This window comes from Macaca thibetana, chromosome 8 (genome assembly GCF_024542745.1).
Source record: "Macaca thibetana thibetana isolate TM-01 chromosome 8, ASM2454274v1, whole genome shotgun sequence".
Taxonomy (NCBI): domain Eukaryota; kingdom Metazoa; phylum Chordata; class Mammalia; order Primates; family Cercopithecidae; genus Macaca; species Macaca thibetana.
This window is the reverse complement of record NC_065585.1, coordinates 74,918,549-74,936,018: the sequence shown is the minus strand read 5'-3', so window position 1 is coordinate 74,936,018 and position 17,470 is coordinate 74,918,549. Positions and strand designations below refer to the sequence as shown.

General features: G+C 41.3%; 1 protein-coding gene across 2 annotated transcripts in view; it reads right to left on the bottom strand.

The window, feature by feature from the left end:
* Positions 1–17,470, bottom strand: part of SLCO5A1 (solute carrier organic anion transporter family member 5A1) — a 159,784-nt gene that overhangs the window by 125,350 nt on the left and 16,964 nt on the right. The window lies entirely within an intron of this gene.

The following is a 17,470-nucleotide window of genomic DNA, read 5'->3' as shown; positions in this document are numbered from 1 at the left end:
ACAAGTCAGTAACTTCCAAGACACAATAGGATACAGGAATTGGGTAAATACTCCCATTCCAAAAGAGATAAATTCAGTAAAAGGGGCTTCAGACCCCTTACAAGTCCAACAAGTCCGAAATCCAACAGGGCAGTCACTAAATCATAAGCTTCAAAAGAATCTCCTTTGACTCCATGTCCCATATCCAAGGCACTCTGATGCAAGGGGTGGGATCCCAAGGCCTTGGGCAGCTCTGCCATGTGACTTTAAAGGGTTCAGTCCCCAAAGCTGCTCTCCTGGACTGGCATTGAGTGCCTGTGGCTTTTCCAGGCTGAGGGTGCAAGATGACAGTGGATCCACCATTTTGGGGTCTGGAGGATGGTGGCCCTCTTCTCACAGCTCCAGTAGGCAGTGCCCCAATGGGGACTTCATGTAGGGACTGCAACCCCATATTTCTCTTCTGCACTGCTCTAGTAAACAATCTCCATGAGGGCTCCAACCCTGCAGCAGGCTTCTACCTGGACATTCAGGCTTTACCATACATCCTCTGAAATCTAGGTGGAGGCTCCCAAGCCTCAGCTCTTGTGCTCTGTGCACCAACAGGGTTAACACTGCATGGAAGCCTCCAAGGCTTACAGCTTACACCCTCTGAAGCATCGGCCCAAACTGTACCTGGGATCTTTTGAGCCATGGCTGAAGTTGGAGCAGCTGGGATGTGAAAAGTAGTGTCCCGAGATTGTGCAGGGCAGGGGGCCCTGGGTCTAGCCCATGAAATCACTCTTCCCTTCTAGGCCTCTGGGCCTGTGATGGGAGGAGCTGTCATGAAGGCCTTTGAAGTGCCTTCAAGGCCTTCTTCCCATTGTCTTATCTATCAATATTTGTCTTACTTTTAACTATGCAAATTTATCCATCCTGACTGAATTCTTCCCCAGAAAATGAGGGGGGTTTTTTTCCTACCACATGGCCAGGCTGCAAGTTTAGCAAACTTTTGTGTTCTGCTTCCTTTTTAAATATAAATTTCAGGGCTGGGTGCAGTGGCTCACACCCATAATCACAGCATTTTGGTAGGCTGAGGCAGGAGGATCACTTGAAACCAGGAGTTCGAGACCAGCCTGAGCAACACAGTAAGACCCTGCCTCTACTACAAATATAAGAAAATTAGCCAGGCATGGTGGTGTATGCCTATAAACCCATCTACTCAGGAGGCTGTGGTGGGAGAATCACCTGAGCCTGGGAGGCAGAGGTCTACAGTGAGCCATGATCATGTCACTGCACTCCAACCTGGGGAACAAAGCAATATTCTGTCTCAAACATTATATATATATATATTCAAGTTTCAGGTCATTGTTTTGCACACACATATAAGCATAAAATGCTAGAAGCAGCCAGGCCATATCTTGAACACTTTGCTGATTAGAAATGACTTCCACTAGATACCCTAAACCATCTCTCTCAAGTTCAAAGTTCCACAGATTCCTAGAGCAGAGGCACAATGTAGCCAGACTCTTTGCTAACGCATAGCAAAAGTGACCTTTACTCTAGTTTCTAATAAGTTCCTTATCTCCATCTGAGACCTCATCAGCCTGGACTTTATTGTACATACCACTATTGGCATTTTGGTCACAACCATTTAACAAGTCTCTAGGAAGTTCCAAACTTTCCATTATCTTCCTGTCTTCTTCTGAGCCTTCCACACTCTTTCAACCTCTACCTATTACCCAGCTCTAAAGTCACTTCTACATTTTCAGGTATCTGTGTGGGAATGCGCCACTCCTCAGTACCAATTTTCTGTATTAGTCCTTTCTTGTACTGCTCTAGAGAAATACCTGCAACTGGATAATTTATAAAGAAAAGAGGTTTAATTGGTTCATGGTTCTACAGGCTGTACAGGAAGCATGATGGCTTCTGCTTGGCTTCTGAGAAGGCCTCAGGAAAGTTACAATACAGGCAAAGGCAAAGGGGAAGCTGGAACTTCACATGGCCGACGCGAGAGGAAGAGAGAGAGGGAAGAGGTGCTACACACTTTTAAATAACCAGATCTCATGATAACTCACCCACTCACTATCACAAGAACACCACAGAGTGGATGGTGTTAAATCATCCATGAGTGGCCACCCCCATGATTTAATCACCTCCCACCAAGCTCCACCTCCAGCACTAGGGATTACAATTTCACATGAGAGTTGGGTAGGGACACAGACTGGGCATAGCACCACTCCAAAAAATTATTACCAAAATCTTCTCAATCTTTTAACAACGTGGAGGAGGAATAAAAGGTGGATGTAGAAGTTTCCAAAGAGGAAGCTGAGAGTAAAGAAGGAATAAAGAAAGGCTTTCCATAGAATACCATAAATTGGCCATGGATAAATCCTAATTTTTATAGTTATCTTAATATTATGATTTTGACAAAAATAGAAGATTAATCATTTCTTTTGGTTTGAAGTGAAATGTTACTTGCTTGTATACATATTGCAGGGCTCAGACTAGACTGTCATTAGATTGAGAGTCTACATTCAGAACATAAAAGCACTAAGTATAAAAGTTTGAAATATGATTTAAGCACAGTGTGGTGGTTTAAATAGTTTAACTTTTGAAAAAACACTGCCAAGCAGTGTGTTTGTTTAATAATAGCCTGTTTCAAGTCTGAGTTTAGAAAATTTAGATTTTACAAGTATTATATTATTGAAGGTATTTAAGAAGCTTACTTTAGAGAAAAAGATTTCTCATCTAGTACAGTTTTTCTTCGTTTCACTGTATGAAAAGAAGAAGATACTTCCCACAAATAAAAAGAAATATCCCACAAATGGGAATTTTGCCCATTGTCTCAAGAAGTGTATATTTCAATAACAACTCTGTGGTCTCTTTAGAGATATAATAACAATTTTTTCATACTTTTAGATTATGCAACTAACAAAAACTACATTACATTAATTATAGTTTTCTACACACAATAATGCAGGATATGCTATTGATTTAAGAAGTTTTTATTTGTCCGTAATATTCTCTTGATTCCTATAAAGGTTGTATTAATCCATTCTCCCACTGTTATAAGAACTTACCTGAGACTGAGTAATTTATAAAGGAAAAGGGTTTAATTAACTCACAGTTCAGCATAGCAGGGGAGGTCTCAAGAAACTTACAATCATGACAGAAGGGGAAGCAAAATGTCCTTCTTCACATGGCAACAGCAAAGAGAGGTACTGAGCAAAAGAGGGGAAAGCCCCTTATAAAACCATCAACTCTCATGAGAACTCACTATCACAAGAACAGCATGAGGATAACCAATGATTCAATTATCTTCCACCGGGTCCTTCCCACAATGTGTGGGGATTATGGGAACTACAATTTAAGATGAGATTTGGTTGGGGACACAGCCAAACCATATCAAGGGTTGATTTCCTTTTTTGTATTTTTCTTATTTGCCATGGATTCCATTTTTTATTTTTCAAATTAGATAATAATTTCCTGAAAATATTTTTCATGTTTTGGTAAATGGTATTTTTTGTTGTTGTTTCAAACTAAAGTTTACTGAAAGATCCATCAAATTGAGCTATCTGTTGATAATTTGAATTTTGGTCACCTATTTAAGGCTTTACATTATTCTGCTGAACTTCTATTTGAATTTTTTTCTTTTTTCTTTTTTGGATGTAAAGGTGAACATTCCTGATTTATCTGATTTGGAAAAGCCTTGATATTTTACATTCTGAAAATTCACAAATGCTTGACTTTTTTTTTTTTTTTTTTTTTTTTTTTTTTTTTTTGAGACAAGGTCTTGCTCTGTCACTCAGGCTGGAATGCAGTAGCACAATCACAGATCACTGCAGCCTTGACCTCCCAGGAGAAGGAGGAGGAGAGGCCTGCCCAAACTAGCATACTGCCTCTTGCATGATATGCTTTATAGCTTATACCAGTTTGAACAGATAACAATGGGACACAGTCATTCATTCATTCTTTAGCCAAGTCTCTAAACTTTGCTAGTCTATATGAACAGCAGAATTCCTAGGGAAAATCTCACCAAAGGGCTACCAACTGGCATCTTTTCTTTAATACATTTATTTACTAGATGGCTGCTCTCCCTTTGATTCATTGGGATTTCTCAACTTATTGAATCCAGTAGTCAGCATAGGCTACATTATGCTGCAGTAAGAAGCAGGCTTAAATATCTTAGGGTTTATAATCATGAAGGTTTATTCCTTGGTCACAATTCATAATCCATTCAAGGGTCATCTGGGATATCTGCTCCATGACTTCTGATTCCAGAACCCAGGCTGATGACACCAGAATGTTGCCACCCCTGTGACAGAGGAAAAGGGTGTTCCCGTGGCAGTTAAGTGTTCTGGCCTGGGTATATCCCTTGCAGAACTACATGGGACTGTTTGTCTAGAATTTGTTACATGGCCCCATCCAACCCCAAGGGGGCCAGAAAGTACATTCCTACCCTGGGCCCAGAATGAGGAGAACCCACACTTGTGAATAGATAATAAAGGAACGTATACACCTTCATTCTTTCTTTAAACAATGCCCAAACTTTGTTGCTCTATAGGAACAGCAGAATTCCTTAGGAAAATCTCACCAAAGAGCTCCCAACTGGCATCTTCTCTTTAACACAATTATTTACCATGACTTTACCTTACCTATACACAGCTCACATCCTAAGTCCTCAGAACCCTCAGGTCCCTGTCACACCTTGACCAAGATTCTATTGCTAACATCCCTTCAAGGCAAAAGTTGTCAAATATAGATATCTTAAATTAGTAGAGCTGAAAAGACCTTAAGGAATATTTGGATCCCTCCTATAGATAAAGAAAAATCAATCCAAAGTAACTCATATAGCTAGTAAAAAACTAAAATCCAAGAGTCTTTTTTTTCCTAATTATTTCCTCAACAATTCCTTGGAAAGCAAACAAGAAAAAGATAGATTTCACGTGTTGTGAGATTTACTGTTTGTATTCAAATCAACTATGAATTTCATAAAAATGGAAATCAATGCTAAAATATTTTACAGCAAAGTACATTACCATAGATCTTAGTCTTTCTCCATTGCTTCTTTTTTTTTAACCAACATTTTATGATTTAGAGTTTTACATCCTCTGACAGATTTTATTTTAATTACTTGTCTGGGAAGTATATTCATTTGAAAGCAAAAATAACCTAGATGGTGGTATTTGATGAATGTATTTATGTGAATCTCCCAGTGCTTTTCCTTTGGCTTAACTGACACAAGGCTCCCAAGTCAAAAAAAATCAGTAGTCACTCACCCAGAGTGACTCCAGGATCCTCAGAGAGCAAACAGTGCAATCTCCCATTTTGGCTGAGGAAACTACCCAGTTTAGGCAACAGACGCCAGGTCCCACATTCACAAAATACAAGAGCAAAGTCTCAAACCTCATCTTCCACCCCCAAACTCAGTGTTCCTTCCACCGCCTCATGTCACCTCAAGCTTTATTATTTGGAACAGGCTATTTCATTTCTCTGCTCCTCAGTTTTCCCAGTTAGAAAATGAGAGAGTAGGACTTGCTAGATCAAGATTTCCCAAATGCATTTCAAAGAACATCAGTCTGCGAGGTGATTGAGGGAGTAAAAGTTTCATGGTCATGTAAATTTGAGAAAAAAATACCTTATCCTTCTCCTGGAGATTAATAATGGGGATCAGCACAATAAAAACCTTAGGAAAATTCTTCAATAAAGAAAAACATTTAATGTCAGCCGGGTGCAGTGGCTCACACCTATAATCCCAGCACTTTGGGAGGCCGAGGTGGGAGGATTGCTTGAGTCCAGGAGTTCAAGACCAGCCTGGGCAACATAGTGAGACCTCATCTCTACAAAAATAATGGACAGAATTAGCCAGGCTGGTGGCGCATGCCTGCAGTCCCAGTTACTCAGGAGGAGGAGGTGGGAGGATCACTTGAACCCTGGAGGTCAAGGCTGCAGTGAGCTGGGATTGCACCTACAGCTTGCTCTATAGCCTGAGGAACAGAGCAAGACCCTGTTTCAAAAAAAAAAAAAAAAAAAAAAACTAAAAAAAAAAGTTTTAATGTTGTTGAAACGAACATTTCCTGAACGTATCTGGTCACAGGAATATTTTTGTGTGTGACTCTTACCAACATTCTGCCGCCCGCTCTGACCACTCTCCCTGTCTCAACTCCCAGTAAGACCAGCCTCTTCCTGCGGAGGCTCTAACACACCAAACACTTTCCTACCTCAGGCCTTTACCCTGCCACTCCTCTCCCTGGAGGCCTCATCTCCTCGAAGAGATTCTCCCTGGCCACCACTCTCCTACAAAGAGACCTACTTTGTTTGCTTTTTCTTCATAGCCCTTATCCCAGACAAACATTGCATGATGTATGTTTGCCTCTTGCACCAGCATAGAGGCTCCCTGAGGCAAGAACTTCATCTTGTGCATCAGCGTAACCTCCAGCACCCACAGCTCTGTCTGAGAAAAATATTTGTTGAATGAATTAATTAATGAACCAATCAATGAAGCCTGTGAGCTTCATGTTCTATAGAACATACAGTATTATTGGCTGGGCACAGTGGCTCACACCTGTAATCCCAGACCAGCCTGGGAAACATGGTGAAACCCTGTCTCTACTGAAAATACAAAAAATTGGCCGGGTGCAGTAGCTCACACCTGTAATCCTAGCACTTTGGGAGGCCAAGGTGGGTTGATCATCTAAGGTCAAGAGTTCGAGATCAGCCTGGCCAACATGGTGAAACCCCATGTCTACTAAAAATACAAAAAATTATCTGAGCATGGTGGCATACGCTTGTAACCCCAACTACTTGGGAGGCTGAGGCAGGAGAATCACTTAAACCTGGGAGGCAGAAGTTGCTGTGAGCCAAGACCACGCCACTACCCTCTGGCCTGGGTGACAAACCAAGACTGTATCTCAGAAAAAAAAAAAAATTAGCCAGCCATGGTGCCGGGTGCCTGTAATCCCAGCTACTTGGGAGGCTAAGGCAGGAGAATGGCTTGTGAGCTGAGATCGTGCCACTGCACTCTGTTTCCAAAAAAAAAAAAAAAATGAAGTATTGTTAGCAAACCAGTGATATTAGCATAGCATCACCTGGACCCTTTTTAGAAATGCAAATTCTCAGCTTCCCTCTACCTTCTTGGAGTGGAGCCCAGCAGTCTGGGTTTGAACAAGCCCTTCAGGTGATTCTGAAGCTCAGTAAAGTGTATGGCTGGGCGTGGTGCCTCACACCTGTAAACCCAACACTTTGGGACACCAAGGTGGAAAAATTGCTTAGGTCAGCATTTCAAGACCACCTGGGCAACATAGCAAGATTCTGTCTCTACAAAATTGAAAAATTAGGCTGAAGCTGGAGGGTCACTTGAGCCCCAGAGTTTGAGGCTGCAGTGAGCTATGATCATGCCACTACACTTCAGCCTGGGTGACAGAGCAAATAATAAAAAATAAATAAATAAAATAAAGTTTGAGTTCCACACTCCCTTCCTCACCTCTCCACTGGGGAAGGGGATAGGAAAGGAAGAAATCTCAAAGAGCAGCCAAGAAGTAATGTTGAAAAATAAGAATTCTAACTACAGGAAAATAAGGTTAGGAGAGAGTTGCCTTCCTTGTGGGAGCAAGCAAGAGACCATGCAAAAATTAAGTCTGACTAGATATATGTGAGTTTTTCACTGTCCTCTGAGGCTAGACATTAGAATTCTCAAGAAAGAACATAAGATAAAATCAGTCCTGTAAGCAAGACATTTTTGCTAACATCTAAAATCTATACCTTAAAAATTACCAAAGTTGTAAGCTTTTTGTATTTTCTTTTTTGTTGTTGTTGTTGTTTTTGTTTTTTTGTTGTTGTTGTTTTTTGAGAAGGAGTCTCACTCACTCTGTCACCCAGGCTGTAGTACAGTGGTGTGATCTCAGCTCACTGCAACCTCCACCTCCCGGGTTCAAGCAATTCTCCTGCCTCAGTCTCCCAAGTAGCTAGAATTGTAGGCACGGGCCACCATGCCTCTGGCTAATTTTTGTATTTTTAGTAGAGGCGGGGTTTCACCATGTTGCCCAGGCTGTTCTCAAACTCCTGACCTCAGGTGATCCACCCGCCTCGACCTCCCAAAGTGCTGGGATTATAGGCATGAGCCACCGTGCCCAGCTGTTTCTTGTATTTTCTGAGTTTATTTATTTCTCTGATGCTCTTATTAGTATTTGTGTATGCCTTTTTCAGCATGCCAAGGAAAACAAAGGGAAGGTGGTTGATTATCTGTTTTGGTTATTAGCACACCAAGCAGGAGGCTACCCACTCCACCTTACACCTACGAGATGAACACGGAAATTGTGCTGAAATAAAAGTGAGACATTCCAAGGGAGAGGTGAACACACATGTCAGAGTCCTATTCATGAGTTCTCACCCAACCTGCAGGCCGGGCTCCTGCCAGAGAAACCTTGACACTTCTGGATTCTCCTGGATGAAAGAAGAGGGTGAGCTCTAACAACTCCCTGTGCTTTATTAAGATAAATATGTTCACAAGCCAGGTGTCAACTCCTTCCTCTTATCAGAGAATGACAGTCATCATTCAGGTTGGGGTGGTCCTATAGGCAGCAATGATTGAGCATAAAAAGCGATGGAGTGCACATCCGAGATAACTAAGAATCACTATTCAGGCCATTCTCCATTGAAGCAGAAGGTGACAGGCTGTGTTCCAAAAGATTGTTTGACATGAGCCACACCCTGCCAGCCACTAGCCTACTGGACTACTAGCAACCAACCTTTTTAAAACATAACTTGGTTCTAAAACAAACCAAAAAACTCTCATGGGTAAATCCCAATGGCTACTCTAATGTTCTCAAATAAATTGCTACTGGCTCCCCTGAAATCCCCCAGGAGGGAGAGAGAAGAGAGGAAGCAGCTTCGGTTCCTTTTCCCCAAGACTCAAATGGGCTTCAGTAGAACCTATGATCCCAAGATAAGAGCTATTTCTAGTTTCACTCAAGAACCACTCAATTTGAAACCACTCAATTTCATTAAATGTATTGAATATATATACAAAGTATATTAAAGTTATATTAAAACTAGGCAGAGAGCAAAGATACAATGAATTATGGCGTGAGAATTCTTCATGCCAACTTTTATGGAATTCCAAACATATTTCCTGCAGGTATAAAATTACAAAAAGCACTTAGATTGCCAAACCAGGCCACAGCAGTCGATTCAACATACAATGGTATACACCAGAATTCCAATATGCACTAGAAATACAGCCCCCTTCTCCCACTTAACAGCATCCAGAAGTTTCTCTTCATATAGTACACCTGCTGGGAAAAAGGGAACAAGTCCCACAGCAGCGTTGGGAAGGCTCAGGGTCCTAGATCACAGAAGTTTCCAAATCGTGGAGGTTGGTATAAGAAGCGAAGCATGGCAGACGAGAAGCATAATTAAAGAAGACTAAGCCATAGTCATTCCTTTGAAAGGAAACTCTTGTTTCTCAGTAGAATTTCTCCAAGACAATAGTTTCCAAACTTAACAGATCAACAGGATCATCTGGACGCTTTTAAAAAATGCAGATTCTAGATTCTAGAGCGTGACCACAGTCCTACTAAATTAAGACTCCCCCAACCCCCGCCAGAGGAAGGTCCATGAATCTGCAATTTGAAGGATATGCCTCAGATGATTATGATGTTCATACATGTGTAAACATCCACACCAGAGTTTTTGATATCAGAATCGTGGACTAACATTACACACTACACATCACAGTTCTCAAGCATCCTTTAAGCCTTGGATTACACATCGATTCCTCTTAATGATCTTCCTATTTAAGCACCCCTCCCCAAATGCAATATATAGTTTCCTTGATTTATAGCACCTGCCCTGATTTGTAATTCCTTATTGTTTACTTGTTTATTGTTTGTCTTCACATGAGAGTCTAAGTTCTACCAAGGCAGTCCTCCTTCCTGCTAGGACCCGGCACCTAACACAGAGCATGTGTATATCATCTTTGGTGAATGAAAGTACACTGAAGCCATTGATCTTGTTACATCTCATCTCCACGTGTATAACATAGATGGAGTAGAAGTTATTATGCCTAAATTGATGAGGTGAACCAGAACAGTTGAGTGGCTCAAGACTGCAGAGGAGCATGTGCAGGAGCAAGTCTAACATCCAGGCTCAGGCTTCCAGATCTACCTCCACTCCCTTCCCACTATCTCACCCACCACCCTTTAGAGAATATCAAACCTTGGCTCCAGTTTATCAATATCGAACTCGCTGAAGAGCTGGTGACTGTGTCTCAAGGTCTTATATTTATTTGCCTGGCATACAATTGTGCAACTCAGAAGCATAAGACCCCACGAGCTTCTGGACAAACTTTGAACACATTCTATGCATTTAACAAAGAAACAATAAACATGATGTAGAGTGGGAAAACAGAAGTTCATTAGAAAATTTTGGCTAATACTGCCTAAGCAATTTATAGATTCAATGCGATTCCTACCAAACTACCAATGACATTCTTCACAGAACCAGAAAAAACTACTTTAAAGTTCATATGGAACCAAAAAAGAGCTTGATTAGCCCAGGCAATCCTAAGCAAAAAGAACAAAACTGGAGGCATCATATTACCTGATCTCAAACGGTACTACAGGGCAATGGAAACTCAAAAGACAGAGAGAACCATTTACTGGCCACATCTGTGATCAATAAGAAATAAACATCTGGAATTAGAATATACAAGTGTAAGGGTTTTTTTTACATTTCATTTTTAATTGACAAATAATAATTGTATACATGTATGGGGTACAATGCGATGTTTTGATGCATGTACACATTGTGGAATGATTAAGTCAGGATAATTAGCATACCTATTGTCTCAAATACTTATCATTTCTTTGTGGTACAACATTTAAAATCCTTTCTTTTTGTTATTTTGAGATATACAATACATTATTGTTAACTACAGTCACCAAGCTGTGTAATCAGACACCAAAACGTATTCCTCTTGTTTAACCGAAGTGTTGTACCCGTTAACCAGCGCCTCCCCTTTCCCCGTCCACTCCTGGCCCTCTCCCACACAGCCTCTGAAACCACCACTCTACTCTCTACTGCTATGAGTTTGACTTTTTTAGATTCCATATATAAGTGAGCTCATGTAGTATTTGTTTCTCCTTACCTGGTTTATTTCACTTAATATAATGTCCTCTAGGTTCATCCGTGTTATCACAAATGACAGAATTTCCTGGTTTTTAAGGCTGCATAGCATTTCATTGTGTATTTATACACTGTCCCACATTTTAAAATCCATTCATCTGTTGATGAACTCTTAGGTTGTTTCCATGTCTTGGCTATTGTGAATAGATGTGTGAGGGTTTTTTGTTTTGTTTTGTTTTGTTTTTTAATGAAAGCTTTTTTTTTTTTACATTTATTTTAGATTCAGGAGTACATGTGCAGGTTTGTTACACATGTAAACTTGTATCATGGAGATTTGCTGTACAGATTATTTCATCACCCAGGTATTAGCCTAGTATCCATTGGTTGTTTTTCCTGATCCTCTCTCTCTCTCCTCCCACCCTCTACCCTCCAAAAGGCCCCAGTGTGTGTTGTTCCTCTCTATATCCATGTGTTCTCATTGTTTAGCTCCCACTTATAAGTGAGAACATGCGCTATTTAGTTTTCTATTCCTGTGTTAGTTTGCTAAGGATAATGGCCACCAGCTCCATCCATGTTCCTGCAAAGGACATGATTTTTTCTTTTTTATGGCTGCATAGTATTCCATGGTATACATGCACCACATTTTCTTTATCCAGTCTATCACTGATGGACATTTAAGTTGATTCCACATCTTTGCTATTGTGAATGGTGCTACAATGAACGTACAAGTGCATTTGTCTTTGTAATAGAACAATTCATATTCTTTTGAGTTTATACCCAGTAATGAGATTGCTGGGTCAAATTGTATTTCTGTCTTTAAGTCTTTGAAGAATCACCATGATGTGTGAGATTTTAACGGATAAATATGCTCCTGAAAGCTACATACCAAGTCTAAATTTTGACAATCATAACTAAAGGACCCAGGTGTGGTGGCTCATGCCTGTAATCCCAGCACTTTGGGAGGCTGAGGTGGGTGGATCACCTGAGGTCAGGAGTTTGAGACCAGCCTGACCAACATGATGAAACCCTGTCCCTACTAAAAATACAAAATTAGTCAGGCACGGTGGTGGGCGCCTGTAATCCCAGTTACTCGGGAGGCTGAGGCAGGAGAATCACTTGAACCTGGGAGGAAGAGATTGCAGTGAGCCGAGATAGCACCATTGAACTCCAGCCTGGACAAGAGCACAACACTCTCTCTAAATAAATAAATAAATAAAGGAATTCATGATAAAGCAAAAGACTTTGTTACAATGTAAAAAGTTTACCTTTCCTCCTGGAAAAAAAAAGTATGTATTTTAAGTTTTCATTTTTATATATCAGTTTTTCTTAAAGCAAGACAAGCTTAAAGGTTCAAAATTGAACCAGCATAATCTGAAATCAACTGATTAATAAAAAAGCACAGTAATCAACATGAATTTTTAGCCAAATAATTCAGATAGAGTGACAATTTATCTTTTAAGTATCTGAAAAGATATCAACACCAAAGAGGAAAACGAATACTTCTTTTTTAACTTAAATACAATTGCCAACGAAATGTGCGAATGTTTTGTATGGCACCTAAATTTTAAAAAGAAAAAAGGACAACCAAGTCATCCAAATACAGTCAAATTTTCCAAAAGAAAATTTGAAAAGATTTAGAATCCTTGAGTCATTTAAAAGCAGCTTGGTCAGAACATTTAAGCACCCCGACTCCCCAAGGCTACTTACAAGATGATGATTGTAATTACCATACCATCACTATTATGCCAACTTTATTATTATTATTATTATTATGCTATCTTTCATGCATGGAGATACAGCTACCGACCTAAGGAGTGTGGTGTGTGTGTGTGTGTGTGTGTGTGTGTGTGTGTGTTTTGTGAGAAGGGGAAAAGGAAGAAGTACTTATTTGCTTTGGTTGTGTTTTGTTCTTTGCTAGGATGGGTGAGCATTGCTCTATTACCTGCCTCCTGGAGATCGGTAGCATCATTTGCAAGCTGACAAGACAAGACGAGAGCAGGGGAATATGGAGCACAACAATGGGGACTGACTCACACATAACTCGCGGTCACGATCACAAGTCTCACTAACATTGGACTATGCCTAACCCAGTGAGTTCTCCAGCTACAGAGGCAAGATAACCCCCACTGAGAATTATAGCTGTGTACAGTAAAGCACCAGTGCATGGCTTAAACATCTGATTTCCATGCCAGGACAAAAAGGTTCCAGTGCCCCAGGCCCAGGTGGGAGTTCTGAGAGCTTGAGGAGGCACTGCATTTAGTGGAACTGGCCATGCTGGAGGGTAGAGCCAATGCAGATCAAAGCACAGCTTCCTGTAAAAGCCGCAGTTAAGATCCAAGGAAATAGTGCACTAGCATCTGCAGGGACTAGGCTGGGAGAAGGAAGTGAGGTCCCAGGCAGTGGACATAAGCAGCAGGGCAAAGCAAGATGGTGGAGGAGTGAGGGTAAGAAACAGAGCCTCCAGAGGTCTTCTGAGTCACTGTAAAGCTGTTACCATAGCCTGAGGCCTAAAAGTGGACAGAAAGGAAGCTGGAGGAGTGCTGTTCCAGCTCCCGCAGTAAAGACAGAAGAAAGCCAAATTCTAACAAACACTGACCGCTCAGCAAGTGTGTGATATCATGGCGTGAATGACATTGACCAATTTCAGGAATCCAAACTTTATTTCAGACATCGCTTTCAACTTTTCAGGCAAAATATTTTATAAAAGTAATTAAGTAGAAAAATCAATTAATGAGGTCTTAATTTCCTTTCTTTGCCCATACAAACTCTGAATGGAGCACCAATAGACAATAAACTCACTACAATTAGATAGAGAAGAAAGAACAAGAGACTTTAATAATAATTTACAAACTATAATTTGACCTTGGGTAAATAAGAATTAAAAGAAATCTAAAATTTCCTGCTCCGGCTGCAGCAAGGTTGATATTTCTGGAAGACACTATGAAACAACCCGTGAAAATGCTTTGTAGCCATTTCTTCTGCTGGTTTTTTTTTCAGTCTACATCCCCAAACACAATACACACAGACATTCGCAAGCACACCCATGAACACAGACTCTGTGCCTCTATGACAGAAGTTAAGCAAAAAGACCCATATCTGCATTTCCAGGGCATTAGCTCTCTGCTCCTTTATTCAATCCATCCCACCTTCCCACTTCTAATAAACGCCATGAGCCAACGTCTCAGCAGGCAGACTATCCATGAAAGTTCCAGACCCACTCCAGGAACCACAAAGGCTCTGCAGTTATTCCCATACGCAACCAGATCTTGCCGGTTGGAGACACAACCGGAGATTTTAAAGTTCAGAACTGGATAGAGAAAACATAAAGATAGCCCGTGAGCTTCCGTGTTTAGGGCTACCTCCCTACGCTCCTCAGCAATTAAACTTGATTACAACCAACAGCGCCTGTCGTAATTACCAGAAGCCCATAGCAAGAGCATCTCGTGAGGAAGCTATTTATAACCTGAAAGCTTTGTCTTCTTTCTCCCGTGTCACTCTTTGCTTTGTAGGGGAGCTCTCAATAGAATCTCCAGACACAAGGAAGCAGAGATTCCATGCATCCCTATGGCGGATGGGGTGGATGCCTAATGGAGAGGCTCGGCCCAGCCAAGAAGACTCTGGTGTAAGGAAGCCCACATTTCTTGTGCCTCTTGGCTCAGGGTCAACTAAACACACAGCACCCAAGCAAGAGTAGTCAACATGGGCGTGCTGAGCAAGCCTATCCTGTGAGGCAGGGAACGCGTTCAGAAAAGCCACAAGAAGAGCTGTACCCTGCCAGCTAAAATGAAAGCTAACACCACTCTCTTCCTGAACAGAATTAAATTTTAAAAGTAATGACAGACCACATTTTTGAGTGTTTAACCATGTGCCAGGCCAGGCCGTGTTTTAAGTGCATCCTGAGCACTGGCCCACATGATCCCTGCATTAACAGAGGCGGGATTGGGCACAGAAAGGTCACAGAAGCTGCCCCAGGTTGCACCACTGGCCAGGACAAAGTGGGAATTCAAACCCAGGCAGCTGGACCCCAGGGGCCACTCTCTTAACAAGATTCAACTACTTCGAGTACGCTAGCATCTGGATCTAGGCCACAGTCGGTTCAGAAGAAACCAGAGTATAGTTTTGAGAAGACCCTTTGCAGCCCTCTCATTTAATTCCATCAGTTAACAAATGCGAAAACTGAAACCCAGAGATGTCGAGTGACTTGCTGGAGGTCACGAAGCTCACAGATCATCTTAAGTCATCCAGAATAAATGGTGCTAAAGAAATCCTCAAACTAGATTTTAAAGCCCCTGGGGATCAGGAGGTACTTCTTTTTTTTTTTTTTTTTTTTGAGGCAGAGTCATGCACTGTTGCCCAGGCTGGAGTGCAGTGGCGTGATCTCGGCTCACTCCAAGCTCCACCTCCTGGGTTCACGCCATTCTCCTGCCTCAGCCTCCCAAGTAACTGGGACTACAGGCACGAGCCACCATGCCCAGCTAATTTTTTGTACTTTTAGTAGAGACGGGGTTTCACCGTGTTAGCCAGGATGGTCTCGATCTCCTGACCTCGTGATCCACTCGCCTCGGCCTCCCAAAGCGCTGGGATTACAGGCGTGAGCAACCATGCCCGGCCAGGAGCTACTTCTTAACATTAGTTTCAGAAATACAGTATATACAATATAGCAACTCCCCTCTCCCACTGTTCCTAACCCTAAGCAAGCTTTCAAAAAAATTAGAATTCAAAAAAGCTTAGATTAGAAGCCACCTGAGGAGACATGGGTCAAACATTGTACAGAAAAGAAACTGAGGTCCTGAAAGGTTACGTGATCTGGTCAAAGTCATGTCAGTAATTGTGGACTAGTTTGTGTCAAATTGCACATTAGTCATCTATGTATAATTTACCATTTCTACAAAACTGGATGACCTGCAAGGTTTATGTCCTAAATTAATAATTTCCAAAGTATAGTATGAGTCTCATATAAGTACGTAAATAAGTGCCCCACCAGAATCCATGTGAGGGCCCTGCAGACCTCTCCCTGACAGCAATGGCTCTAGAACCTAAAAGGAAAGAAAGTGTGTACAGAGGAGAACTCTGCACAACCAAAAAACTGAAGCCAGCAATTTGGAGTAACACTACCCATCGCTCTTCGTGGCTTGCATTCACTACCACTGCCCTCCACCAATCCTAAGTGAAGAAATTCAAGCCGATTTCTTTTGAGAGTTTTAACAATAACAAAATAACTGGAGACATCTTAGCAGCAAAACCAAATTTTGGAACCATTTTCTAAGATTTATGTGTATCTTTAAGTAAGTCTTTCTCACAGGTAATTTTTCCGATTTCTCTACGCAGATTTTTCATCTTGTTAAAAGTTACTGCTGTCCTCCACCTAAGGCAAAGCCATTAAAATGCAGTTCAAATCAGGACACATTCCCTTTCCAGCCGAAATTAAACAACAGAGACATAAGCAAATTTCTAGACAAAATACGGGCAAGAATCTTCCCTCGAAAAATGTAAAGAGATTCTGCAAATGAGGATTGTTGATCCGTCATTATACATTGACCAGAAATCGATTTATAGCCAGGAAGTCTAAGATCGGGGATTTACTCTATGCAGTCTTATTCACTTAAATTTCTCATTTCTCTTTACAAAAAGAAAATTATCTTAAAACGTCTATGACCTTTGTAAGAATTTAAAGTGAAAAAATTAGGAAAACACCTGACAAAACCAAGACTCATTAAAGTATTATTACTAAGAATTCCCACATGCTAGAATGCCAGGAACTGTACAATTCCATTTCAGACACTTGCAAATTATATAATTTCATTCTGCTGAGAATATTAATTACATAAATATGCTCTTTACTTTTAAGCAGGGGTAACCTGCCCCTGTCTTTCTAAGTTATATTAGGGAACGAGGATTAGCGTTTTTGCAGGGTGACAGTTTAACGAGCAGTCATAACTCCCTAGAGGGGAAGTATACTCTGAATTTACCATCAGGTAATACACAGCTGCTGGGGAAAAGGAGCAAAAGGACTGCCTGACTCCCCAGGGACAGCTGTCCTACGACAACATCTTTCAAGCCGCTGGGAGGTGGAGAATGGGCTCAAGGGATGGGCTTCTGATGGCTCAAGGACTCCTCTGGAGACCTGAGTCCCAAGTTGCAGAAAAAGACCACATCAAGTCAGACTGAAGAAAGCACAGAACCAAAGTAGTAGAACACTTAAGAGGTGACAGGAATCTAAGAAACCACTAGCCTTACCCCTTTGTTAATATCAAAAAAACTCAGCCAAAGTCCCACCAGAAGTTTAGGGACTTTTCCCTCCCCTCTTCATAACACCAGTGGTTAGATCCTCGGCTTTGGAGGAAGACCTGACTTGTGGTTTTGTCACTTTTTAGATGACCTTCAGCAT